This window comes from Oryctolagus cuniculus, chromosome 3, assembly GCF_964237555.1.
Source record: "Oryctolagus cuniculus chromosome 3, mOryCun1.1, whole genome shotgun sequence".
NCBI classification, from domain to species: domain Eukaryota; kingdom Metazoa; phylum Chordata; class Mammalia; order Lagomorpha; family Leporidae; genus Oryctolagus; species Oryctolagus cuniculus.
This window is the reverse complement of record NC_091434.1, coordinates 185,611,061-185,638,574: the sequence shown is the minus strand read 5'-3', so window position 1 is coordinate 185,638,574 and position 27,514 is coordinate 185,611,061.

Genomic DNA, 27,514 nt, shown 5'->3' with positions numbered 1-27,514 from the left:
GAGGTCAGTTGCATACATTTTATTCTCTGTGCATTATGCATTGTGCTTGCAAAAAGCAGTCTATATACTGACACTTGAGAGGGTCACACCTTCCCCAGCAGCCTTTCACTGATGAGAAGTGAATGCTGGTCTAAATGACCTCTCTCTGGCCAAGGTTAAGAACAAATGTGAGTGGCCAGCTTCATGTTTTAGTTGTTCATATGTACAATGACCCTGAGAGCTGCCTGTACTTAGAATGTGTCTGCCAGACATATCACTGATGGACGGAAGAGGTTTGCTCATCAACCTCCTGGGATGGTGTATTGACATAAACAGCATCTTCTTGCAAAATCTGTGGCCATGCCATAATCAACCAAATACTTGCAAGTTGGAAACTAGCCCTTTCCTTTCATATCTGTCAAAAGCGATAAGATTTTCTAAGTTAATTGTCAGGCATTGCCCCTGGTGATTGGCAGCATGTTATAAGTTCAGCTGCCAAAAGCCATTCTCTTTGCTGTTGGAAAGAAGGCTGAAATAAGCCAGGTTATCCAAACTTCTTTCTGAATTCCAGAAAGCCTCGAACTGAGGATTACCCATATACACATCTATTTCATCATGGAGCTGTTTCTCCCCATCTGTTTAGAGGGACCATATCCTAAATGTGCAACCTTATGATAAAAGAGCCTTCTCACAGAATGAAAATTCTGCTTAAAACTCATTATTTTATGACACATGAAAAATGAAGGATCCACCCTATGTGTGCTATCGAATAATAATCATGAAAGAAGAAAGAAAAATTTGTTTGGAAAATGTCTGAAAAGAAGCAAAATAAACACTTAACAGCTCCTCATGAGATGGAATGGAATTTTTTTCTTTTTTCCACAGTTCTGTGTTTTCTACTTTTTAATCAGAATTTATTACTATATCATAATCATGATCCAGTTTCCTACTAATGTACATCCTAGGAGTCAGCAGATAATGGTTGAAGTACTTATTTCCTGCCACCCACGTGGGATATCCAGATGGAGTTCTTGGCTCCTGGCTTCAGGCTGCCTCAGCCTTGGTCATTGCAGGTACCCAGGGACAGAAGGGATGGAAGGGATAGAACCAGTGGATAGAAGATCTCTCATTCCCTTTCAATTAAATAAATACATCAAGAAGGAAAGAAAAAGAGAGAGAGAGAGAGGGAGAGAGGGAGGGAGAGAGAGAGAGGGAGAGAGGGAGGGAGGGAGGGAGGGAGGAAGATGTTGCAGTTGATTTCTTAACAATGTTGCAGTGGATTCCTTTCTGAGAGGAGGAGCATGGCGGGAGCAAGAGGGCCGGAGTCACCACACAGACCCTGGGAGTCGGGTGAAAGCAGGCTTGAGGCAAGCACCCCGCGGACTCGTTTATTTCAGTTAGTACAACAGCCAATCCAGTCAAGGGGCAGTCTATGCCCCAACCAATCACAGCCTGTTGCCAGGCAGTTTCCAAAGCCATCCAATCACAACCTGTTGCCAGGCAGGCTCCGTTGCCAGGTGGGTTTCAAAGCCATTCCTGAGTAACTGACGCTCACTTGCCAGCGGCCATCTTGGCATGGCCTTCTCATTCCACGGAAGGAAGAAAGCAAGGAAGGAAGGGGGGGAGGAAGAGGGGGAGGAGGGGAAAGAGGGGAGAGAAACGTGTGGGTGAAATTAAACTAAGAAGTGGGTAGTTGGGCAGTTCTGGATGAAGCAACCCAAGCAACACCTGCAGGCTAGTGCATTGGTGCTCTCATAAATACTTGCACATTGTTAATTTTGTGTTGCTACTAAAAGTGTTCTGCTTTTCTCCAGAGCTGTTCCACTGTGGTGACCAAAACACGAAATGTTACGCTGGCCACAGTGGAGTGTTCTGAGGCTTTTTTTTTTTTTTTTTTTGACAGGCAGAGTGGACAGTGAAAGAGAGAGACAGAGAGAAAGGTCTTCCTTTTGCCGTTGGTTCACCCCTCAATGGCTGCCACGGCTGGCGCAGCTGGCCGGCACACCGCGCTAATCTGAATCCAGGAGCCAGGTGCTTCTCCTGGTCTCCCATGTGAGTGCAGGGCCCAAGGACTTGGGCCATAGCAGAGAGCTGGACTGGAAGAGGAGCAACTGGGACAGAATCCGGCGCCCCGAGTGGAACTAGAACCCGGTGTGCCGGCGCTGCAGGCGGAGGATTAGCCTATTGAGCCGTGGCGCCAGCCTCTTAATAACTGAGTAATACTGAACAAGTGTGAATTATGGCACTAAACAAAAAACATTTTGGGATGGACAGCAGAGAGACACTCCCAAGTGCCTGAGAACCATCATGTAATTAGTGCGTCAGTACTTTTTGTGGGTTTTTTTACACATTACAATTATTTTCTGCTGAACTATCGTTAACATTTTTTGTCATGCCTCAGTGTCTTGTTTTTATGTACTTAAGTCTCTCAGTTGTTTCTCTCTTTTGACTCTGGATTTTGTGCTGATGGATTTCAGGATATGCTAGCCTGAAACACAGCACCTTGGCCGAGGAGACAGCAGAGACAGTCCCCCAACCCTTCTCCCACGAAGCGGGTCACAACATTTAGTAAGGTTCTTCTGATCCTTCCCTGAGCAATGTCTTAAGACCCTCATGGGAGGGGGCATCCTGGTCTGTTGTCGCTGAAGATACAAGGACCCGGAAAAGAACCTGGACATGCCTTGCTAAGTTCTTCCCTCCATAGCCCGTTATTCAATCACATTCCCTCATGGTTATTCACTTCTTCACCAAATCTAGCATGAAAACGTGCTGGGGCACACATTTCTTTTTGTCTTCATGTCTTGATGAAAGCTTCCATATCACTTAAACACACATGAAATAAGTTTGTGTACTTTTCTCTTATTAATTATACTTTTAGAGTCCTCAGCCATGAACCTAGCAACAGATGAGAAAAGTATTTTCCTCCTTTATAACTTCAGACTTGAGGAGGCATTCCCTACCTCCAAGATTAAAATATTATCAATTCCTCCTATAATTTTACAGTGTTTGTTTTTATTTCTTTCATCTATCTAGAATATTTTATTGTATATGCTGAGAAATAGAATTAATTTTGTTTTTTTAAAAGATTTATTTATTTATTTGAAAGTCAGAGCTACACAGAGAGAGGAGAGGCAGAGAGAGAGAGAGAGAGAGAGAGAGAGAGAGGTCTTCTATCCAGTGGTTCACTCCCCAGTTGGCCTCAATGGCAGGAGCTGTGACGATCCAAAGCCAGGAGCCAGGAGCTTCCTCCAGGTCTCCCACGTGGGTGCAGGGGCCCAAAGACTTGGGCCATTTTCTATTGTTTTCCCAGGCCATAGCAGAGAACTGGATGGGAAGTGGAGTGGCAGGGTCTCAAACCAGCGCTCATATGGGTTGCAGGCGCTTCAGGCCAGGGTGTTAACCCACTGCACTGTAGTGCCAGCCCCAGAATTAATTTTGTAACAGAGGAAAACTATTTTTATAAGCATTGTAATAATTACTACTTTATTAGACCCTCTCTGGAATTCATCCCTTCTCTCATAATTCTGTCAGATTCTCTGATATAGTTACATATATTTAAACTCTAGCTGATGCAACAGAAAAAAGAAATAATCTGTAAAGCAAAAAATATTAGGCATCTTCATCTAGTGACTTGCATGCATCCATGGCCAAAGATCATGAATTTTGCAAGGAAGGAGCTAAGATGCTGTTTGCAATGAATCTAAGCCAAGTCAGTCGTGCACACTTGTTGGTTGCCTTTTTATAGCTATCCATGGCTTCTGATAGAAGCAAGTGATGACCACAGGGACCTCACTTAAAACGTCAAAATGAAAGCAAGCCTCAGGCTTCAATCTGCAACATGCATAAATATGTACAAATGCACATTTTATTGAGCTTTGCTTACTGTATTTCATAGATATGTGGGGGTTTTGTTTATTGTTTTTTGAGAGGTGGAGAGAGAGTTCCCATCTGCTGGTTCACTCCCCAGATGCCTTCTATGACTGGAGCTGGACTGAAGCTGGGAGTGAGGAACTCAATCCAGGTCTCCCATATGGGTGACAGGAACCCATTACTTCAGTCATTGCCACTGCATCCCAGGATGCAAGTGCAGCCTGCGTTAGCAGGAAGTTGGAATCCAAAGCTGAGATGGGACTAAAACCAAGGCCTGTTGTGTGGGATGTGGGCATCCTAAATGGCTCATTTCTTAATTACTAGGTGAAATAGTCACCCTGATACTGTGTTTTCTACAAATTGAAAGTTTGTGACAACCCTGTATTGAGCAAATCCACCACGGCTATTTTTTCAATAACTGTGCTCACTTCTTAACTCCATGTCATTTCATATTTTTTATTATTATATCTGTTATGGTGATGAGAGATCTCAGCTTTTACTATTCCTAACTGTGGTGGATGCCACAAACTCCACCAATATGGAATGCTTAACTTGATCCATAAATATATATTCTGACTTTTCCACTGACTGTGGACGTTCCCCACCTCTCTCTCCTTGGGCCTCCCTATTCCCCTGGAGACTCAAGAATCTTGAAATTAAGCCAGTGAATAATATGACAATGGCCTCTTCATATTCAAATGAAAGAGTCATACAGCTCTCACTTTACATCAAAAGCTGGAAGTGATTAAGCTTAGTGAGGAAGGCCTGTTGCAAGCTGAGACAGCCTGAAAGCCAAGTTTGCCAAGTTATAAATGCAAGTAAATAGAGCTGCGTCAATAAACACACAAGTGATAAGAAAGTGAAACAGTCTGATTGATGATGTGAAGAAAGTTTTGTTCATCTGGATAGAAAATCAAACCAGCCACAACATTCCCTTAAGCCAAAGCCTAATCAAAAGCAACGTCCTTGGCCAGTGCGGTGGCTCACTTGGCTAATCCTCCGCCTGTGGCGCCAGCACACAGGGTTCTAGTCCCTGTTGTGGTGCCGGATTCTGTCCTGGTTGCTCCTCTTCCAGTCCAGCTCTCTGCTGTGGCCCTGGAGGGCAGCAGAAGATGGCCTAAGTGCTTGGGTCCCTGCACTTGTATGGGAGACCGGGAGGAAACACCCAGTTCCTGGCTTCAGATTGGCACAGTGCCAGCCATAGTGGCCATTAGGGGAGTGAACCAATGGAAGGAAGACCTTTCTTTCTGTCTCTCTCTCACAGTCTATAACTCTCCCTCTCTGTCTCTCTCTCTCACTGTCTAACTCTGCCTGTCAAAAAATTTTAAAAATATCTCTTTGCCGTCCACTTGGAAATTCTTCTTCCATGTGAGACAAAGAACCGAAGTAACAATAATTTCTCTGCTGCTGTTTTCCCATAACAATAGCAGAAAAAGAACTAGAAATGGAATCTAAAAATGTTACTGAATTGCTACAGTCTCATGATATAACTTTTTTTTTTTTTTGACAGGCAGAGTGGATAGTGAGAGAGAGAGACAGAGAGAAAGGTCTTCCTTTTGCCGTTGGTTCACCCTCCAATGGCCACCACGGCTGGTGCGCTGCAGCCGGCACACCGCGCTGATCCGAAGGTAGGAGCCAGGTGCTTCTCCTGGTCTCCCATGGGGTGCAGGGCCCAAGCACTTGGGCCATCCTCCACTGCCTTCCCTGGCCACAGCAGAGAGCTGGCCTGGAAGAGGGGCAACCGGGACAGAATCCAGCGCCCCAGCCGGGACTAGAACCCGGTGTGCCGGCGCCGCTAGGTGGAGGATTAGCCTATTGAGCCGCAGCGCCGTCCAATGATATAACTTTAAAAGAAGACTTGCTCCTTACAGATGAGAAAAAAGTGTTTTCTTGAGATAGAATCTTCTCCCGGTGAATATGTGTGAAAATTGTCAAAATGGCATAGGATTCAAAATGTTACATTGTAAAGTCAAAATCAAAATGGAGTGAGTGTGGCTAAAAACTAATTGCAAATCTCTTGCTTCTATGCATATTAGCTTTGCTTGCTAAGACTAAGCGTGTATCTTGTGAAACTATGTGGGCCCAAATTCCAAGGAACTAATGTTACCGGAGAAATGGAGGGTTCTTGTCTTCACGCAAGAAAGAATTCAGGCGTGAGACAGACAGTAGTGGTAAAATAGCAAGGTTTATTAGGGTAGGGACATCCGTAAGAACAGATGGGCACCTCCCCAGAAAGGACCTGAGAGTGCCTAGTCACTCAGACTGGGGGGGGGGGGAGTGAGGTTACATGGTTGAGTAGAGAGATTACACCTGGGGAGGCCAGGTGGGGGCTCAGCAGAGAGGCAGAGGGCTGAGCGCACAGTCCGGTTGAGGCTGGGGGTTTTTAAGGAGGTGGGTCTCCTTTCCCCACCTATGCTTCTCTTGGAACAAAGGGCTTTTTGGATGTAAATAGAAAAACTTCTATCTGAGTTTTCCCCTGAAGGTATCAGACAGGAGGAAGCCTAGCTGGCACCATCCTGAGTTTAGAGGAAGGGTGAGCAAGACCCCCTGGAGAATGGGGGTCCGGAGCAGGGTGTTTGAAATGCAGATACTGGGCTGCACTGGGAGATTGTGGAAGATTTGTCAGGCAGAAGGGGCGGGGACCTCCACCTGGCAGGTTATCAGGTAGAAGGGGGCAGGGCAGGATGCGAACACTGGGCTGCCCCTGAAACACTGTCAGGATGACTTTGAGATGCAGATGCATGTGCTGGACACAGATGTCTTCTCTTTAGGCCTTTATGTCACACACACATAAGCTCATAACTGACTTCCTGCCTAACAAACACTAAGTTGACAGAAATGTGCCCTTCACTGTTATCTTACAACCATATCTTGGGTTTGTTTTTGTTCCTGGGTTTGTTATTGTTAAGTGTTATCTTACAACCATATTCTGAGTTTCTTTTTTATTGTTCACTGAATACCAGGGGTTTGAAATTGTGAGCCCTAGTGGAGAGAATACTATAAAAAACTGTGTTTCTCACTGTTGGGGGCTGAACTCTAGTAAGGAGTGTCAGTCCCAATCGGTTGCCGGTCCCAATAGGTTGCCAGTGCTGGTCGGTTGCCTTGCCTCTCATTTTCAATAAAATTCATGTGTGACTGTCACTGGTTTTTGTAATATTCTGTTTTAGCTGATGAATGGATGCAACAACATACAATGGAATACAGCAGTGGCAGGATTTGGAAGGGCTGAGTCCAAGTTTGAATGAAATCTTTCTGCAGGTAAACATCTGGTTAAGGACCAGAGGTCACCAGGGTCCCAAAGGGAGGCAGCTGTTTAAAAAAAGTAAGTGTCCTCTTCCCCATACATTCAGTGATTCTCAAAAGGGAACCTGGACTTGGAGAAATTTCCAAGCATGGTTTATTAGCATCTCCTGAAGGAAAGACCTCTCCATTCAGTTAATCCTCCCAGGAGGGAAAATTACTATTCCTTTTCCCAGACTCAGCATTCCCATAAGAATTCCTGTCTGGATTCTGTATTTTGTCATTTTGTCACCTGCATCAGTTACAAAGGCTTTTATAGTCCCACCACTGCCTTGCCCTCTGGCCCAAGTTTAACAACTTCTTAGCTCCTTTGCCTCGGGCAGCCCTGTCCATCCATTTCACAACAGAGGAAGAAAGAAGGAGTGGAGAGAGGAATGTCTAGCCCTGAGCTATCTTTTGCATCTGCATGCTGCTGCCTCTGAATCCCTGAAGCAGGGGAGGGAAATACGCCTTTGGTCTATTCTTCCTTTGTTCTCTGAACTGAGACTTCCCTCCCAAGGAGATTTTCTTCTCAGATTAGATTTGGGGAGGCCTTTATTCTTTGCTTAGAGGATTTGAACTGAAAATTTGCATCTACAAAGAGAATTAAGAAAAACTGAATGGCTACTACTCCCAGAAGGCGCTGCGGAGGCCTCCACACCATAATCCCTCCTCTACTCTGACAGAGGAGACCTCCAGAGTGAGGGAAACCCAAAAGCAAAATTTTCAGGGCCAAGTTTACTCCAATATTGTCTCTGGATAGCTATCTCTACAATCAAATGGGTTTTAAGTCATCAGCCTTAAAACAAGCATTTTTCTTCTACAAAAAATATCCAGATAATTTTACAAAAACAAATAAAAACACAAGATTATATAAGTTAGTCAAGTATTACAAAGAACTAGATCCTAAATGTTACAGTGAAACATCTCACACAACTCTCCCACTAGCAGAATTTCTTCATAAAGAATATTTTAGCAGAATATATGCAGCTTACTCTCAGCGAGTTAAAGGAAAGCATTGCTCTGCTTTATGAAACAAGAGTAGATTTTCATAAGAGAAGCAATATAATAAGACACACAGCAACTAGAATAAAACAGATAAAGAGATGATAAAGATGAAAGAAAAGCATGAATTACCAAAGAAATCAGAACAATGGCACTGAAGAGAAATCAAAGTTATAATATAAAAAAAATTTTATATCAAAATAAAACAGATAATGGATCGTCAGAGTGCCAGGTTGTGGGGGAGGGGCTAAGAACAAAGAGCAGTGCTCACACATACCTAGGGTGGTTTTACATTCCCAACACAGAGGCAGCAGGGACTCCACAGATGTGAATAAGCCAGAAGCTGCCTACTGAAGAATTTATGAGGTTCTTTTAGCCCCTTCATCTAGCACCTAATAACAGTGTCCCCTTTACCTAAAGACTACCCCACTTCCCTCAATCACAGGCACCAAATACATTATAAAAGGAAAGCTTTAGGCTCAGAAAACACCAGACAATGACCAAGATCTGTGGAAATCAGAAAGCATTCACTTTGATTTCATCATACTGACAATAGAAATAGAAATGCGAGTCACAGCTGTACTTATTGTGAAACTTGACGAAATTCAGAATGTTAGGCTAGCCATTCTCTTGCTCAGTACAAACAAGAGTCAGCTAAGGAATAATTACCTTATGGAAAAATCATTTCTTAAAAAAAAGATTTAGGTAAAACCAAAGTGTTTGCAACTGAGTACATACTGTGGCCTTTGCTTATCTAGAAATTTCACTAAAAATAATAGTGAAGAATGGGGCTGGCACTGTGGCACAGTGGGTAAAGCGGCACCGCCTGTGGTGCCGGCATCCCATATGAACGCCATTTTGAGACCTGGTTGCTCCACTTTTGATCCAGCTCTCTGCTATGGTCTGGGAAAGCAGTGGAAGATGGCCCAAGTGCTTGGGCCCCTGCACCCATGTGGGAGTGTGGAGAATCCCACAGGAATCTCAAAAAGAGTCACAGATCACCGCTTACCTGAAAAGGAGGTGAACTGTGGAAACTCCACAGTAAAACATTGAGTTGAAAGGTTGCCACTGGCCACAAAATTAAAGTAAAGTGGAGTTATAAGTCAGGAGCTGGGGCAATGCCTAACGGCTGTTAGGCAGGCACTTCTAATCATACCAAGCAGATATCTCTGGTCAGTCAGATAACAGTGTGCTACGGACAATACCCTCCTACCCACGCTGACGGGACTGTTCAAACCTAAGTAAGGCAGGAGCAGTATTGACTGGACTGCTCAACTGCAAGCAAGGAGGAAACAGCATTGATTGGACAACAAGTCGGAGGATGGCAAGCTGGAGGACTGCCAAAAATGAGGATAAAAAGGGGAGCCCTTTCACAACTCTCCATCCTCTCAGGGATCATGGCCCGGTGTGTGTGAACCTCTGGATCTCCACACATCTGGAGCTGAAGGGGCAGCCTGCTACTCTGCATGGAGCAGGTAGCGGCAGAAGCCCACCTGCAGAGCTGTCCCTGAGCTGTAACCCCGCTGTCTGTGTGAATGTGTGTGTGTGTGTGTGTGTGTCCCAGTGCATGCAAACCTCTGGATCTCCTCGCACTTGGAGTTGAAGAGCCAGCCCGCTAGCTTTTGCTACGTGGCACAAGGTGACTACGAGATCAAAACTCCAGCCGAGATGCCGCCTCACCTCCTGGCCTGGAGTCCTTATCAGCCTGCTGCCAGACCTGACCACATAGCCAGACCAGGCCTCTCAGCAGGGGATCTCTCCAACTTCTCGCCTGGCCCAGAGTGACAGCCTTCCCATGACTTCCTGCCTGTAAGTGACTGATCCGAGATCCGTCTCTGCTGAGACAGGGAGCTCTGAACCTTGAACACTGACACTCTTTCTCGTGACCATGACACAACCCTTGAAAATGCAGCTTTTACAAATAGTGTTAGTCATGTGTAATATAATAGAACAATGCTTTGACCCTATGCGAGGTATCTGCAAATAATGCTGGAGACCTTGATGTACATATACTATTATAATTGGATAGCCCTCAACATTACTTTAACACTGTATACCGTGATCTGTGGATTAATGAATAAGTTCAAGTAGTATTATTGATATTGAGTCCTCTAGTCATTAAGGAAATAGTGTTACTCTGATAGTTAAGTATTATAGTAAGTAAGTTGAGTAAAAGATAAGTAGTTACGTTAAGCTAAGTAGCTAAGTTAAGTAGTTAAGTCATGATTAAGTAGTGGTATTAAGTTTATTGATAAGTGTATTAATTAGTATAGATTGATAAGTATATTGATATTGATAAGTGTATTGACCTCCATGAGCATGCTAATGAATAGTGTGATAAAAAGCCCCTGGTGTGTAAGCAGTAAAATCTCTCATTGGAAAGACAGTCTTGTGTCCTGGTGTTCCTTTCTTCCCCGTGACTGACAAGTTGTACATCACACTTGCTACTGTTGAGCTGCGTGACAGTAGGTGCCCGCAACAGGGAGATCTGGAAGAAGCTCCTGGCTATTGCACCCATCTGGGTGGTGAACCAGCAGATGGAAGTCCTTTCTCTCTCTCTCTCTCTCTCTCTCTCTCTCTCTCTCTCTCTCTCCCTCTCCTCTCTCTGTATAACTCTGACTTTCAAATAAATAAATCTTTAATTTTAAAAAAATAGTGAAGTAGTAGGGGTCATGTTGGGATGGAAACGTGTGATACCTTTCCTTACTTACCAAAAGGCTCATGGCCAGCACTCCTGTAACAAAATACAGGTTAACAAAAGTACAGCAAATTTCTTTAATAGAAGTTTCATAAGACATAGGAATCTTCAGAAATGAAGGTTTGGAGACCTAAGAAAAAAATGTCCATTTTGTGTTTAGATTTTCTGACAAACAGCCTTATTCAAATATAATTGGAGGAGAAAGGAATGGTCTAATGGTAACAGTCTGAGGCAAACCCAATCAGATCTGTCTGTGCGGTTCTTCCTGGCCTCTCTGGGAAGCATGCCTCCTTTCTAAGCCCGGGGCAGGAGTCTCACAAAGAACGTTGTGACCCAGCACCCAGTAATGTACATCAGAGAATTTCTTTGTGGCCAGTTCCTACACAGAAAGAGAGGGGAAGAATCGAGTAATATTTTCTAGCTTTCATGGCTTGTACCAGGTAGAGAGATTTTTTAAAATTAAATTATTTATTTTTAATTTTTGAGAGAGACAAAGTGAATAAGAGAAAGATTTCCCATTCAGTGGTTCACTCCTCAAATGATTGTGATGTTGGAGTTGGGCTGGGACTGAAGTTAGAAGCCAGGAACACTATCCATGTCTCCCACATGAGTGACAGGAACCGAATTACTTTAGCTTTCACCATTGCCTTCCAGTATTATTAGCAGGAAGCTGAAGTTAGGAGCCAGAGCTGTAGACAAAACTCAGGCATCCGCAAGTGGGAGGCAGGCATCTTAATTGCAAGACAAAATGCCTATTCCAAGATGTTCTATTTTCCATGACCCTTCTTGAGGAAGAGGGATTCTGGTTTCTATGATTTGCTTGGATCAGAAAGCGCAGCAGCAGAAAGGGTCTAGTGGAAGGTCAGAGACAGATTTGCTTCTGAGGTCTTCCAATCTTCCATTCAGTGTGCTCATCATGCAACGTTCCATACTTACTGCAGGATACCATTTTTTTAAAGATTTATTTATTTATCCTAAAGTCAGAGTTACACAGAGAGAGGAGAGGCAGAGAGAGAGAGCGAGAGAGAGAGAGGTCTTCCATCCAATGGTTCACTCCTCAACTGGCCCAACAGCCAGAGCTGCGCTGATCCGAAGCCAAGAGCCAGGAGCTTCTTCCGGGTCTCCCATGCGGGTGCAGGGGCCCAATGACTTGGGACATCCTCTACCACTTTCCCAGGCCACATCAGAGAGCTGGATTGGAAGTGGAGCAGCCAGGACTAGAACCGGCGCCCATATGGGATGCCGGCACTTCAGGCCAGGGCGTTAACCCGCTGTGCCACAGCGCCAGCCCTAGGATACCGTTTTCTGACCTACAACACTCACAATTCCAAATGGATAAAGAACAGGAGAGTGGAAGACAAAAGGTGGCAACCAAAACCTGGGAGCTGAAATGACTGGCATACCAATGTCAGAACACCGCTAATATTATTTAAGGGAGGGACGGGTGTCACGGTGAAGTCATCACTTAGGCTGTCTCCATCCATACAGAAGCGCTGTTTGAGTCCTAGCTACTCCACTGCCAACCCTGTTCTCTGCTAATACACCTGGGAAGCAACACATGGCACCTCACATAGTTAAGTTCCTGCCACTCACACGGAGACCTGGATGGAGCTGCAGACTCTTGTGAGCCTGCCCCAGCCCTGGCTGTTTCAGGGGCTACTTGGGGAGTGAGCCAACAAAAGAAAGATTCTCTCTCTCTCTCTCCCCCCGCCTCCTCCCCTTAGTCTGCCTTTCAAATAAATAAAACTTTTAATAAATAATTTAAGGGTAAGCCATTAGACTGGGATGGCTCTAACATCCTGAGATTCTACATAAATAAATAAAAACCTAACCAAAATATGTCATTTGTCTGTGACAAGCTTAAAGGAAAGCCGAACTTAATTTTGACCAATCAGAAACTGCCAACTAACCTCCATCTCGGAGATTTCCATGGAAATAATCCAAATGGGCCCCACCTAATGCTGGTCAATCAAATATCTTCCTGGCATGTTGTGGGGCACTTGGACAGGGAGATGAGCTCACCTTCTTGGGGGCACTGGCTCAGAGGATTTACATGCAGATTCTGAGGCCCTAGCAAAGCAGGAAGTCTTTGTCGGTTTCCTGTTCCGGCTTCAGTTCCTGTTTCCCTACACTGGAACATGTATACATTGTGATTGGATGCTAGAAGGCTACAAGTAGGCCTCAGCTGTGAATTTCCCCACACTCATGGCTCAGAGCCACCTGACAGAATGCGTGGGAGCTGGAAAGAGCCCCAAGCCCCTGTTCTGAGCAGCCAGTGTAGGGTAGGACCCGGGAAAGCCACATTTGAATACTTACTGGGCCTGAGTGAATACAAAAAGGAATGAAGAGGAAGATTTTATGACCAGGGAAACACAAACCTGATTGGCTTCCATAGCTCTATGGGAAGAACATAGAAGTCATCACTCCCACCCTCACTGTAAGAACTGAGGGTGAACGATTCTTCTTAGAACCACCAGAAAACTAAGCCCACAGGACACATCAAAAACTGGAGGGACAAACAAATCTCAGCTTCCCGAGAGAGGGCTGCTGGAGATGAAGACGGTGTGAACACCAGAACTCTGACTGACAGCTGGAGGCTGGGCAGGAATAGCTGGGGCGCAGGAGCGCCGCACCACTCCTGACGCTTTCTTGAGTTCACCTCCAGAAGGCCCATCAGACCGTCCCCGTGAGTATCACAGAGACATCATCCTTCATGCTTGGCGCAGGGTGGCTAGAACAGCAGTCACTGTGGAGTGAGCTTAGAGAGCTCCCTTCTCCATTAAACAAAAAGCCTTCTCTAAAGAGAAGTCACTCTATCAAAGGTTAATCACACCTTGAGGAAGAAGGGTGATTAGACAACTCAGCGCCTAGTTCTCCCGGCTCACATAAAGGGAGCTTTAAAACAACTCTTCTGAAAAACACAACTCAGGGACACAAGCGCACCAAGAAAAAAAATGAGATTTAATCATGAAATTCTGGAATACTTAGCAGTGTGGTGGCATCGGGTGCATGATGGGAGTGGGAGTGCCAGCCATGGTGACAGTATTAGAATGATGTTACAGTAAGCTGTAGCCCCCACGGTGACTGAGTCACAGCCATGCTGGATATTTCAGGTTGCAGGCCCTGGGAAGAATTTTCGAGGCAGCTGTAGGCGATGGTGTGGTGAAATATTTCATCCAGGGTTTTTTTTTTTTTTTCTGATCCCTGACCGTGTCCTTATTTACAACATTTTGACTGGATACTGCCAAGGAAAAAAGCAATGAGCTTGAAGACACTACAAACTTCTAAAACAGAAGTGAAGAAAAAAAGAATAAGAAAAAAGTGGAACAAAATACACAAGAACTGTGAAGCAATTCTAAAAGGAGTAAATATGCAAGATGAGAACACTAAAGGAAAATAGAGACAGGAGCAAAATAAATATTTAATAATAACTGAAAATTTTATAAACTTAATAATAGACACTAAACTGTAAGTCTAAAGAATTCAGAGAGCAACACACAGGATAAAAACCACAAAAATCTGTACCCAGTCATATCAAACTGCGAGAATATAACAAAGAAAAAAATCATGAAAGAAGCCAAAGTAGAAAAGTATCTTACTGAGAGGAGCAAGGATTAGAATTGCTCTTAATTTAACCCAGAAACTGTGCAGCCAAGAAGAGTGAAGCAAAACACTTAAAGCACTTATACAGTATAAATTGTTAATTTACAATTTGAAAATTAAAGATTTTTAAGTAAGTTGTTGAAAGGAAAAAAAAAAAAACTAGAATTCTGTATCCCAGTGAAATTTTCCTTCAGAATTAAAGGAGAAATAAAAGCTTTCTCAGAAAAACAAACAGGGGATGCGTTGTTTGTAGATCTTCCTTGTAATACATGATAAAAGTGGTTTTTCAGAAAAAAGGGAGATGATTTCAACTAGAAACTCACACCTACATAAACAAAGGAAGAGCACCAGAGATGGAGCAAATGAGGGGACGAGAGGATCTTTTAGATGTTTTACTCTTTCTGATCCAATAGTTCACTGTTTAATCAAAATACTAATAGCAACAATGTGTTAGGTGATCATTGTGTTTAGACAAAGAAAACCAGAGACAATTATTTTTAAAAAGATTTTATAATTTTTTTGATAGGTAGAGTTGGGAGAGACAGAGAGAGGTCTTCCATCCACTGGTTCACTCCCCAAATGGCCACAATAACCAAAGTTGGGCAGATCCAAAGCCAGGAGCCAGGAGATTCTTCCAGGTCTCCCATGTGAGTGCAGGGGCCCAAGCACTTGAGCCATCTTCCACTACCTTCCCAGGCCATAGCAGAGAGCTGGATCAGAAAACAAGCAGGCGGGACTAGAACTGGTGCCCGTATGGGATACAGGTGGAGGCTTAGCCCACTGTGCCACGGTGCCAGCCCTGAGACAGTTATTTTATAATGGGAAGGAGGAAAAATCTTGGAATATTCTGTGATAATGCATTTGCACTAACTTTGAAGCCATGCAGTTTTAAGTATTAGTGTGCCTAGGAAAGGGTATTGTGGCACAGCAGGTGAAGCTCTCACTTAGGACTCCTGAAGCCCAAACTAGAGTGCAGTATAAGTCACAGCTGCACCACTTCTATCTGGCTTCCCACTAATGTGCCTGGGAAAGGAAGCAGACGATGGCCCAAGTGCTTGGGCCCTTGACACTAACATGGAAGATCAGGATGATCTGGCTCAGATCGGGCTGCCAAAGTCATTTGGAGAGTGACCCAGCATATAGAAGATCTCTCTCTCTGGCTCTCCCTGTCTCTTCATTACTCTGCCCTTCAAATACATAAATCTTAAAAAAAATGGATTTAGATTAGTCATAAATGAATAGCATAAATTCTAGAACAACCAACCAACCAATTTAAAAGAGAAGTATAATTACTATGCTAACAGAAGAGAGAAAGTAGAAACATAAAATGTTGACTCAAAGCCACAGAAGTCATGAAAGGAAGAAAAAGAAACAGAATGCAATGATACAAAACAGTAATAAATATAGTAGCCATCAATGCAACTGTATCAATAATCACACTAAATGTGAAAGGTTTCAACTTCCCAATTAAGACAGACTGATAGTGTGGATCAAAAAGCAAATATGGGAGAAATAAAGTGGAAGAGTCAAGTAGAATTCAGCTGAACTGAGCTATTACTCTACTTTATTAAAATATTTTATTCAGCTTTAATTATTTCATCCATTCATTTAATAAATATTTACTAACGGCCCCCCAAAAATGTGGGGTTGGTTGTTGCACAGTGGCTTAAACCACCACTTGGGTTGCTCACATTCCATCTCAGAGTGCCTGTGGCCAAGTCCTGCTTCCACTTTTTTTTATTTACTTATTTAAAAGACAGAGTAAGAGAGAGAGGGGCAGGGAGAGAGAGAGAGGGAGGGGGAGAGAGAGAGAGAGGGAGAGGTGTCTTACATCTACTGGCTCATTCCTGAAATGACTGCAGCAATGAGTCCTGGTGACTCTAAGGAGAGAGACCACACCACACATGTGTGCACACCCCCTATCGGAGTCAGCACCCCCTGAGGACTCTGCCAGATGGAAGGCCATCAGCAGATACTACCCCTCAACCTTGGACCTCCAGAACCACAAGCCAAAAAGAACTTCCCCTACTTCTGGTATTATTTTCAATACAGAAAATGAGTTAACATATTACACTTCTCCCAACCAAGGAGAAGTTTGGAAATTTTCTCTATAATATAATGATCTTGCTTTGAATTTCAACCTGAGTTGAATGTGGTATACAAATAAAGAAAACTAAATAACATTCTAAATGCCATGCATTCAGAACTACCTCCCAACTGCCCTCTTCTATTTATGGAACAATAACTACTAGGACTGGGGCTGGTGCTGGGGCTTAGTGGGTAAACCTGCCACCTGTGACACCAGCATCCTATGTGCAACACTTCAAGTCCCCGCTGCTCCATTTTTGATCCACCTCCCTGCTAATGCACCTGGGAAAGCAGCAGAAGATAGCCCCAGTGCTTGGACCCTTGCACCAATGTGGGAGACCTGAAAGAAGCTCCGGGCTTCTGGCTTCAGCCTGGCCCAACCCCAACCATTGCAGACATTTGGGGAGTGAATAAGAGGATGGGAGATCTCGCTCTACCTCTCCCTCTCTTTCTCTGTAACTCTGAAATAAATGAGTAAGTAAAATAAAATAATAATTACCAGGACTGTGATAGGCAGAATAACAGCCCCATAAAGATGTTTACATCTAAATACACAGAACCTGTGATTATGTTATGTTATGTGGTAAAGGAAAAGAAATGCCTATAACAAACCCAGTGTGACTGCACAGAGAGTGAGGGAGGTGTATCAAGATCTGACTGGCACAATATGAGAGTAACTCCACCAGCCATTTTAGCTTTGAAGTTGAAAGGAGACCTGTCACAAGCGCCTACCATCAGGTAGCTCAAGAGTAGCAAGTGCGACCTACAACTTGTCAGTCACAGGGAAGAAAGGAACACCAGGACACAAGACTGTCTTTCCAATGAGAGATTTTATTGCTTACACACCAGGGTTTTTTTATCATACTACTCATCAACATGCTTATTGAGGTCAATACACTTATCAGTACCAATATACTTATCAATCTATACTATTTAATACACTTATCAATAAACTTAACATCACTACTTAATCATGACTTAACTACTTAACTTAGCTACTTAGCTTAACGTAACTGCTTAGCTTAACTACTTAGCTTAATCACCTAACATAAGTACTTAACATACTTATCAATATCACTAATATCACTATCAATAATGTCAATAATATCACTTATCATAACTTAGAGCTAACTTAACACACTTACTGAATCACTTAGCTTAACATAACTACTTATCATCTACTCAACTTACTTACTATAATACTTAACTATCAGAGTAACACTATTTCCTTAATGACTAGAGGACTCAATATCAATAATACTACTTGAACTTATTCATTAATCCACAGATCACGGTATACAGTGTTAAAGTAATGTTGAGGGCTATCCAATTATAATAGTATATGTACATCAAGGTCTCCAGCATTATTTGCAGATACCTCGCATAGGGTCAAAGCGTAGTTCTATTATATTACACATGACTAACACTATTTGTAAAAGCTGCATTTTCAAGGGTCGTGTCATGGTCACGAGAAAGAGTGTCAGTGTTCAAGGTTCAGAGCTCCCTGTCTCAGCAGAGACGGATCTCGGATCAGTCACTTACAGGCAGGAAGTCATGGGAAGGCTGTCACTCTGGGGTAGGCTCTAAGTTCCCAGGTGGATGGCCAGGCGAGAAGTTGGAGAGGTCCCCTGCTGAGAGGCCTGGTCTGGCTATGTGGTCAGGTCTGGCAGCAGGCTGATAAGGACTCCAGGCCAGGTGGTGAGGCGGCATCTTGGCTGGTCAGACACACGGCAGGACAGCAACACAGCAGCTCCACTGGCCTCTTGATCCCGTCATTGCCTTGTGCCACGTAGCAAGAGCTAGCAGGCTGGCTCTTCGACTCCAAATGTGGGGAGATCCAGAGGTTCGCTCGCAGTGGGCCACACACACACACACACACACTCAGACAGTGGGGTTATAGCTCAGGGACAGCTCTGCAGTTTGGCTTGTGCCACTATCTGCTCCATGCAGAGTAACGGGCTGCCCCTTCAGCTCCAGATGTGTGGAGATCCAGAGGTTCACGCACACCGGGCCATGATCCCCAAGAGGATGGAGAGTGGTGCAAGGGCTCCCTTTTTATCCTCATTTTTGGCAGTTCTCCAGCTTGCCATCCTCCAACTTGTCCAATCAATGCTGTTTCCTCCTTGCTTATGTTTGAATGGTCCAGTCAGCGTGGGTAGGAGGGTACTGTCCGTAGCACACTGTTACCTGACTGACCAGAGATGTCTGCTTGGTATGATTAGGAGTGTCTCCCTAACAGCCGTTAGGCATTGCCCCAGCTCCTGACTTATAACTCCACTTTACTTTTATTTTGTGGCTAGTGGTACTTCTTAACTCAATGTTTTACTGTGTTTCCACAGTTCATCTCCTTTTCAGGTAAGCGGTGATCTGTGACTCTTTTTGAGATTCCTGTGGGATTCCCCACAAGACCACAGTCAAGAAATGTAAAGCAACCTTCAGAAGTTGGAAAAGATAAAAAGCCAAGATTCTCCACTAGCATCCCCAGAAAAGAATGCAGTCCTGCTGACACCTGTGAAACCTGTGACCAACTTCTGACTTCTAGGACTGTGAGATAAGTTTCTGTGCAGGGTCTTAGTCCACCCGAACGAGGATGGACTGGGTCCAAAGAAAGGTAAGTGCACCGCTCCCCTGTTCCCCAGCCCCCTCCCCCCCCCCATCCCCGGGGACAGTCAGACACAGCGGGAAGTCAAGTCAAGTAAACAAGAACTCATTTATTGCATGCGTACCAAAGCCTTTTAAAGCACAAGACCACAGGATTACTGGGGCAGGGCATAAGGACCAACCAATCACTTAAAAGGTCATCTTACGGGGCGGTTTTCTACAGGACCAGCCATATGTCTGTACACTCGTCATCAGTTGTCGTCACCTCCCTTGATGCTGTGCGGCCAATCAGCTTTGGTGGTAAACAACTCTGGGTACTGCCCAACTTACTTCCTTTGGGTGCCATCTTTGATTTGCCTCATGTGCCTAATTTCCCCACATTTCTGGGTTCTCTTTGTTGTTTAAATTTCTTTTATTTATTTGAGAGTCAAAGAGCTTCCATCTTCCTTTTCGCTCCCCAAATGCCTGTATTAGCCACAGGTTTTGTCCAAAGCTGGAATGCAGAAACTGAATCCACATCTCCTAGGTGGGTAGCAGGAACCCAATTACTTGAGCCATCTCACTGCCTCCCAAGGTCTGGATTAGCAGGAAGCTGGAGACAGGGTCTAGAATGGGCTTTGAACCCAGACACTCTAGCATGGGACTTGAGTATCTTAATCTTTTTTTTTTAAATTTTTTTTAACAATACCCTATAAAAATGTAAATTTTGAAAGAGTATTTTAATCTTAATCTGGTATCTTTTTTTTTTTTTTTTCTTACAGGCAGAGTGGACAGGGAGGGAGGGAGAGAGAGAAAGGTCTTCCTTTTTGCCATTGGTTCACCCTCCAATGGCTGCTGTGGCCAGCGCACCGCACTGATCTGAAGCCAGGAGCCAGGTGCTTCTCCTGGTCTCCCATGGGGTGCAGGGCCCAAGCACTTGGGCCAACCTCCACTGCATTCCCGGGCCACAGCAGAGAGCTGGCCTGGAAGAGGGGCAACTGGGACAGAATCCGGCGTCCCGACCAGGACTAGAACCCAGTGTGCCTGCGCCGCAAGGCGGAGGATTAGCCTATTGAGCTGCGGCGCCGGCCTTTAATCTGGTATCTTAACTGCTAAGCCAGATGCTTGCCCAAAATTTAAGCCACATATTTTGATAATTTATTATAGCAGCAATAGGCAGCTACTACAGCCTCCTTTCCAGAAAGCGTAGACTTCATCTATCAACACAGACCAGTCCAAGAGAAAATGCATTATGGATACTGACACTTGGCATCTCCTGAAAAACAGCCAAGAACCCTAGGTGACCATTTTACAGTGAAATTACCTCTTAAAAGCTATAGTCACTGCACAGTACTTAAGTCTGAAGTAAATGGGTAGCTAAGGATTACTAGACACTTACAAAAAGCTTTTAACATAAAAGAGATGCCAACAAACACACAGAAAGAAGAAACTGGAAAAAATTACAAAGGAGGAAATACTTTAAAAAATAATTAGATAAGAAATAAATTCTATGAAACGGAAAGCTTGTAACCATAACTAAAGGGAATACATTTTCATTTCTTTTTTCACATTCTGCTTAATAAAAGCTAATTGTTGACTCTGTGACAAATCAGACCAATGTGTAACTCGATAGATAAATAAGGCTCAAGAATCCCAAGGGTTGATCCCTGGGAAGTCCTCCAATAAAGAAGGAATTTTCTACCAAGCCCAAAGCCAGAGACCACCATCTGGTGGGAATTTCTGATCAAGCATTAGATCAAAGGGCCCATCCCCCCTCCAGGTCCAGGTGATGACCAGGGCTGACCCTGGGGATCTGTCTGACAGTCAGCAGAGCCTTTTGTCCTCCCTGACACCCACCAACTCCCTTTGTTGTGGGATACCCAGACAGAAAAATGTGATATTGAGGCTTCGGCAGGAACCAGGATTTATTTATGTTGGCATAAGGCCCAGTGGATTCAGATCCAAAAACTCTGAGCCCTGAACAAAGTGGGAATTGCCTTATACACAATCTTAGTTCCTTTGTCTCCCTTATATGGTTACATACGTTCCAATTGGATACTTTGAGGCTACTGGACTGCTATAAGGTAGTTGTATAGTAGCCCATGCCTGCCTAGTTACTGGTTAGGCCACCTTGCCCCTTCTTTGTTCTGGCAGAGTCCCTAACTTCCCTTTTGAAAGTCCCTACCTCACCCCATCCACCTTCAAGAAGCTTTCCTGCTAATTAAAAAATTTGGAAAAGCCCTTTTCTGAGACATAAATGTCCACTTTCCCCAGAAGATCACCAGGCTCTTGAATAAAGCTGATTTCCTGGCATCAACTCTTGTCTGGCAAACTGGCCTTTAAGCAAAGAACAGCACAGGTTTTTGTTTTCCAGAATGCCGGGGTAACGCAAAGGTTCAGATTACCAAGGCAGACTCATGAGAATCAAAGATCTTAACCCATAGAAAAATTTATTACTTATTCAAAAGAGGCAGGTGATTGTGACATGCAGGAAAAACAGAAAATCTGCGATGCCGGCACCCCTTATGAGCCCTGGTTCATGTCTGGGCTGTTCTGCTAATGCCCTGGGAAAAGCAGTGGGTGATGGCCCAAGTGCCTGGGCCCCTACCACCCACGTGGGAGATGAGGCTGAACTTCTAGCTCCTGGATTCAGCTCAGCTCAACCCTGGTCATTGTGGCCATCTGGAGAGTGAACCAGTAGATGGAAAATCTCTTTCTCTCTGTGTCCCCAACTCCCTATAACTCTGACTTTCAAATAAATAAATACATTTTAAAAAAAAAATTAGAAAAATATGATCCCCAGGTCTTCCCAATTTAGAATATTCTCTTGTCCAGATTTAGCATATAAGGATCTAAGCTGCAGTTAAACAAAGGGAGCTATTTTACTCCCCCAAATCTCTGGTTTTATATTCTGACAACTACATGGCTGACAGTGACACTTTGCAATAAGCCATGCCTCCGCTGTGCATATATTCTGGATTTGCTTCCCAGGTGCCTCCTGGTTAAGGAATTCCTGGAATGAGAATTCTTTCTGCTTATAGATACTATCCCATTAGTTTGCTTACAAGAAAATTTGGCTTTTTTATTTCTCATTTTTCCCTCTACTCTGGCATTTCTAAGTCAGACAGGATAAATTACAGACCAATTGCTAACCCTTTTCTTCCCAGGCAATATAAAAAAAAAAATCCAGAAAATTCTTAGAAATATGACAGCAGATATAAATATTCCTGTAGAAAGACTAAAACAATGCCAACAAAATCTCCCATAAAGTAGAGAAAAAAGCAAAATGATAAAAACTCAACAAATCAGAAATATTAAAAGATCAACTCAGGAGGTAAACTAATAGCAGTGCCAGAGAAAGGGAACTAAGTTTTAACCTGAGGAAATGATTTTAGAAGTAACAACATTTCATAAATTTATCAAATATAAATTATTAGGGATAAGGATGGCATCCAATTTCCATTAAAATGCTGAAATTTAGAACACAATGAAGCAATGATTTCAAAATTCTTTTTTTTTAAGATTTATTTATTTTATTTGAAAGTCACACAGAGAGAGGAGAGGCAGAGGCAGAGTGAGAGAGAGAGAGAGAGGTCTTCTATCTGCTACTTCACTCACTCCCCAGATGGCTGCAACAGCTGGAGCTATGCCAATCTGAAGCCTGGAGCGAGATAATAGATCTTTCATACATATGATTTTTAAAAAGATTTATTTATTTATTTATTTGAAAGTGAAAGTTACACAGAGAGGGGAGAGGCAGAGAGAGAGAGAGTCTTCTATCCGATGGTTCATTCCCCAATTGGCCGCAATGGCTGGAGCTGCACCAATCCGAAGCCAGGAGCTTCTTTCAGATCTCCCACATGGGTGCAGGGGCCCAAGGACTTGGGCCATCTTCTATTGCTTTCCCAGGCCATAGCAGAGAGCTGGGTCAGAAGTAGAGCAGCCGGGTCTGAAATGCCGGCGCTTCAGGCCAGGACGTTAACCCACTGCACCACAGTGCCGGCCCACATACATATGATTTTTAAAAAGATTAAAAATCTGGCTTTAGAGTCCAGTGGGTTAGATCACCACCTGCAACACCAGCACCCCTTATGACTGCCAGTCCCAGTCCCGGCTGCCCCACTTCAGCTCTCCGCTACTGTTCCTGAGAAAGCAATGGATGATGGCCCAAGTGCCTGAGCCTGTGCCATCCACGGGGAGACCTGGATGGCACTCTTGGCTCCTGGCTTCAACCTGGTCCAGCCCTGCCTATCTTGGCTATTTTGAGAGTGAACCAGTGAATGGAATTTCTCTCTCTCTAACTCTAACTCTGGTTGTCAAGTAAATGAGATAAATATATTTTTAGAAAGTCTGGTTTCACTCATATCTCTATCCATTTTTATCAACCTCAACAAATAATAATTTTACAAGTTTCTCATGTGTCCTTTCAATGTTCCTTAACATAATCATTTTTATATTCCTTATTTTATATATTTATATCTCTAGGATAAAGTCTCATAAGCAAGAAGGTCAGAAAGTAAACAAATTTTTCATTTTGGAAGATCCAGTCAAATTGGCCTACACAAAGATTCAAACATTTTGCAATCATACCAATAATGCATGAAAATGCTTATTTCTCCACAGCTTGACTAATAAAGTATATTTTAAAAATCTTACATTTCACTAATCTGAGAAATGAAATGATATATTTAGTTTTACTTTTCATTCAATTAATTAAGAATAAAATTCAGCAACTTTTCATAAATACTTTCATATTTTTATTCCTTTTCCATGAAATAGCACCTCATAACATTTACCTTATTTCTGTTGGGTAGTTTTTCCTTATCAATTTTGTGTGTTTGTGTGAATGGTGGGGAAAAAAATCTATACTTTTGAGCGTAAGTTGGAAAACTAGATAGTATTACTAGAAAGAAGATGTGGGATACAAAAATGGAAAGGTTATAGGAATTAAAGGCTCCTTTCAACAACAGGAAGTCAATAAATAATGCCTTAAACTCTTAAGTTGAGAAATAACATTATTTGCATGTTATTTGACCATATATAAATAGATATCAAACAATAGTTAGGGGCTGGCATTGTGGCTGGATAAAGCTACATTGTAGTGGGTAAAGCTACTGCCTAAAGCTCCCACATCACATATGGGCTCTGGCTTGAGCCCTGGTTGCTCCACTTCCGATCCAGCTCCCTGCAAATGTTCCTGGGAAAGGAGTGGAAGATGGCCTAAGACCCTGGGCCCCTGCACCCACATGGGAGACCTAGAAGAAGCTGCTGGCTCCTGGCTGCAGACTGGTCCAGCTCCAGCTGACACGGCTATTTGGGGAGTAAACCAGAAGACCAAAGACTTTTCTCTCTCTGCCTCTCCCTCTCTAACTCTGCCCTTCAAGTAAATAAATAAATCTATTAAAAAATAGTTAAGTGAATTAAAAATGGCTTCTTCTGAAGAATGGAAATTGAATTGAGAATATAAATAAGGCAGAGACTATTTTTATTAAAAACTTTAGATTATTAGATAAGAACATTTTTAAAGATTAATGCTTGCATATTTTATTTTCTTAGACATATAGAACAGCTCGAATTTTCCTCTGGAGACTTGAGTCTGCCTAAAGAAACCTGCAAAGGGCAGATTAGCAGGAGAAGCACATAAACTTATTAATGTGCATAAACATAGGAGCAACACATAAAATATAAAAGTTATGTAAAGGGCCAGATGGTTGAAGTTTTTATATCTTGAGTTACACAAAGGAATAGGAGTTTAGCCTCCAGAAGGTAGAAGGTGGTGACTCAAAGATGGGCTTATTATGCAAATAAAGTTTCCAGGATAGAAGCCTCACAAGGCCAGCTAGGGTACAAATTGTCAGCTCCCAATCTCCTCTTCCTTTGAAAAGCTCTGTCGTAGGCACACATGGAATCTCAGAAAGTCTCTGTTTACATCCATTGCCTACTTTACTAATGCAAATAAAATTTAGTTTCTTTTCACGAAGGAATTTTTTAAACCCGAGTAACATTTGAAATATGCCAAAGAAGTATATTTGGGGTGGGACACTTTACTCTCCCCAGATCCTCTCCCTAAGGTTACTTACAATCACAGACAAGGACAATATTCTTGCTATAAAAAAAGGTCTCAGATCCCTAATCCAGCTGCTTTCTTCCTGTAGTGTGGTGAAATGCAAGTCCATAAAGAAATGCATCTTGCAGATTCAAGCATAAACGTGGCACGAAGCTTCCTCTCCCACAAACCTGAATAGATATGGGGATTCAGTTAGATACCTGAGCTGGAATTCTCGCCAGGCCTGCAATGTGACCCCATCCCTTTACCCGCCAGCTTGAAAGACCCACCTTCCCAGGATGCAACTGTGTCTCCTCCAGGGTCAGGAAGGAGGAGACACCATGATGATCACATGGAAGTTAAATTCCACAGGGAGGTGCCATAAAAGTCTCAGAAAGCTGCAGGCATTCGAAGACTACACCCTGTTTTTTTTATTCAATGTAAGCACCAACCCTTACCTCATAAAAGAAACTGAGAATGGGGAAGAGGCCTCTTTTTGTCCCTAACCACACTTGGAGGTATACTCCTGGCCTCCTCTCTCTCGCTCGCTCTCGCTCTCGCTCTCTCACTCTCTCCCTTTCCCTCCATAGCCAGCACTCTGGCCCATTCACAATGAGTATTTCTCTGTGTGGGGTGGCCTGTTCTCACTTGTGCACTGTCTCTGGGGAGAGCAAGAACTGGATCCTAGGTTAACGTACCTAGGCTCATTTCATGAGCACTTCATTCTGTTAGGTAGGAAGTCAGATATGAGCTTATGTGTGCGTAACAAAGGCCTAAGGAGACATCTAGGTCCAGAATATGCATCTCAAAGTCATCCCGATAACCTTCCAGGTGCAGCCCAGTATCTGCACTTCAAACGTGCACTGCCCCTTTTACCCAATAACCATCTTTTCTCTAAGGCTCCTCTAAGGTGGGGCTGCACCAGCCAGGCTTCCCCTTGTCTGATAACTTCAGGGGGAAACTCAGAAAGGAATTTTTCATATTTACATCCAAAAAAGTCCTTCGTTCCAGGAGGAAAAGAGGGGAAAGCAAGGCCCATCCCCTTAAAAACCCCCAGCCTCAACCAGACTGCACCCTCAGCCCTCTGCCTCTATGCTGAGCCACCCGCCTGGCCTGGCCAGGTGTACTCTTTCCACTCAACCATGTAACCCCACTCTCCCCTAGTCTGAACAACTGGGCACTCTCCCTCAGGTTCTGTCTGGAGAGGTGCCCATGTCCCTTCCCTAGTAAACGTTGCTATTTGCTTTCCACTTACTCTGTCTCATGCCTGAATTCTTTCTTGCATGAAGACAAGAACCCTGCAGTTCTCCAGTAACAATTCCACGCTGTAATTCAACCTTCTAGTCCTCTGTATTCATTTCCAAGAGTTGCTGTAACAAAGCAGCACAGGTGGGCAGCTTCAAGCAATACAACTTTATTATCTCCTGGTTTCCAACTCTAAAATCCTAGATCAAGGAATCAGTGAGGTCCTCTGAAGGTTCCAGGGGAAGATCTTTGCCTGACCTCTTCCTGGCTTCTGGTAGTGCCTTGGTTAGCGTTCCTCAACTTGTAGATACGTCACTCCAATCTCTGCCTCTATTACTGGAGAAATGCAGGGTTGTTGTCTTCACACAAGAAAGAATTCAGGCGTGAGACAGAGAGTAGTGGGAGGTAAAATAGCAACGTTTATTAGGGAAGGGACATCGTAACAACGGATGGGCACCTCTCCAGACAGAGCCTGAGAGAGTGCCCAGTCACTCAGACGGGGTTGGGGGAGGAGCGAGGTTACATGGTTGAGTGGAGAGTATACCTGACCAGGCCAGGCAGGTGGCTCAGCAGAGAGGCAGAGGGCTGAGCACGTAGTCCGTTGGGGCGGGGTGTGTGTGTGTGTGTGTGTGTGTGTGTTAAGGAGATGGGTCTTTGTCTTCACACCTCTCCTCCTGAAACAAAGGATTTTATGGCTGTAAATATTAAGAAGCTCCTATCTGAGTTTTCCCCTGAAGGTATCAGACAGGAGGAAGCCTAGCTGGCCCGTCCTAACCCAGGATCCAGAGCAGGTCCCAAGCAGGTGTTTGAAATGCAGATACTGGGCTGCATCTGGGAGATTGTGGAAAATTTGTAAGGCAGAAGGGGCGGGGACCTCCACCTGGCAGGTTATCAGGTAGAAGGGGGCAGGGCAGGATGCGAATACCAGGCTGCCCCTGAAACACTGTCAGGATGACTTTGAGATGCAGATGCATATGCTGTACACAGTCTTCTCTTTAGGCCTTTATGTCACACACATAAACTCATATCTGACTTCCTACCTGACACTTCCATCATTAGACGAGATCCTCTCTATGCTGCTCTGTGTGTCCAAAGAGAGCTCCCAGGAGAATTCTCTCTCC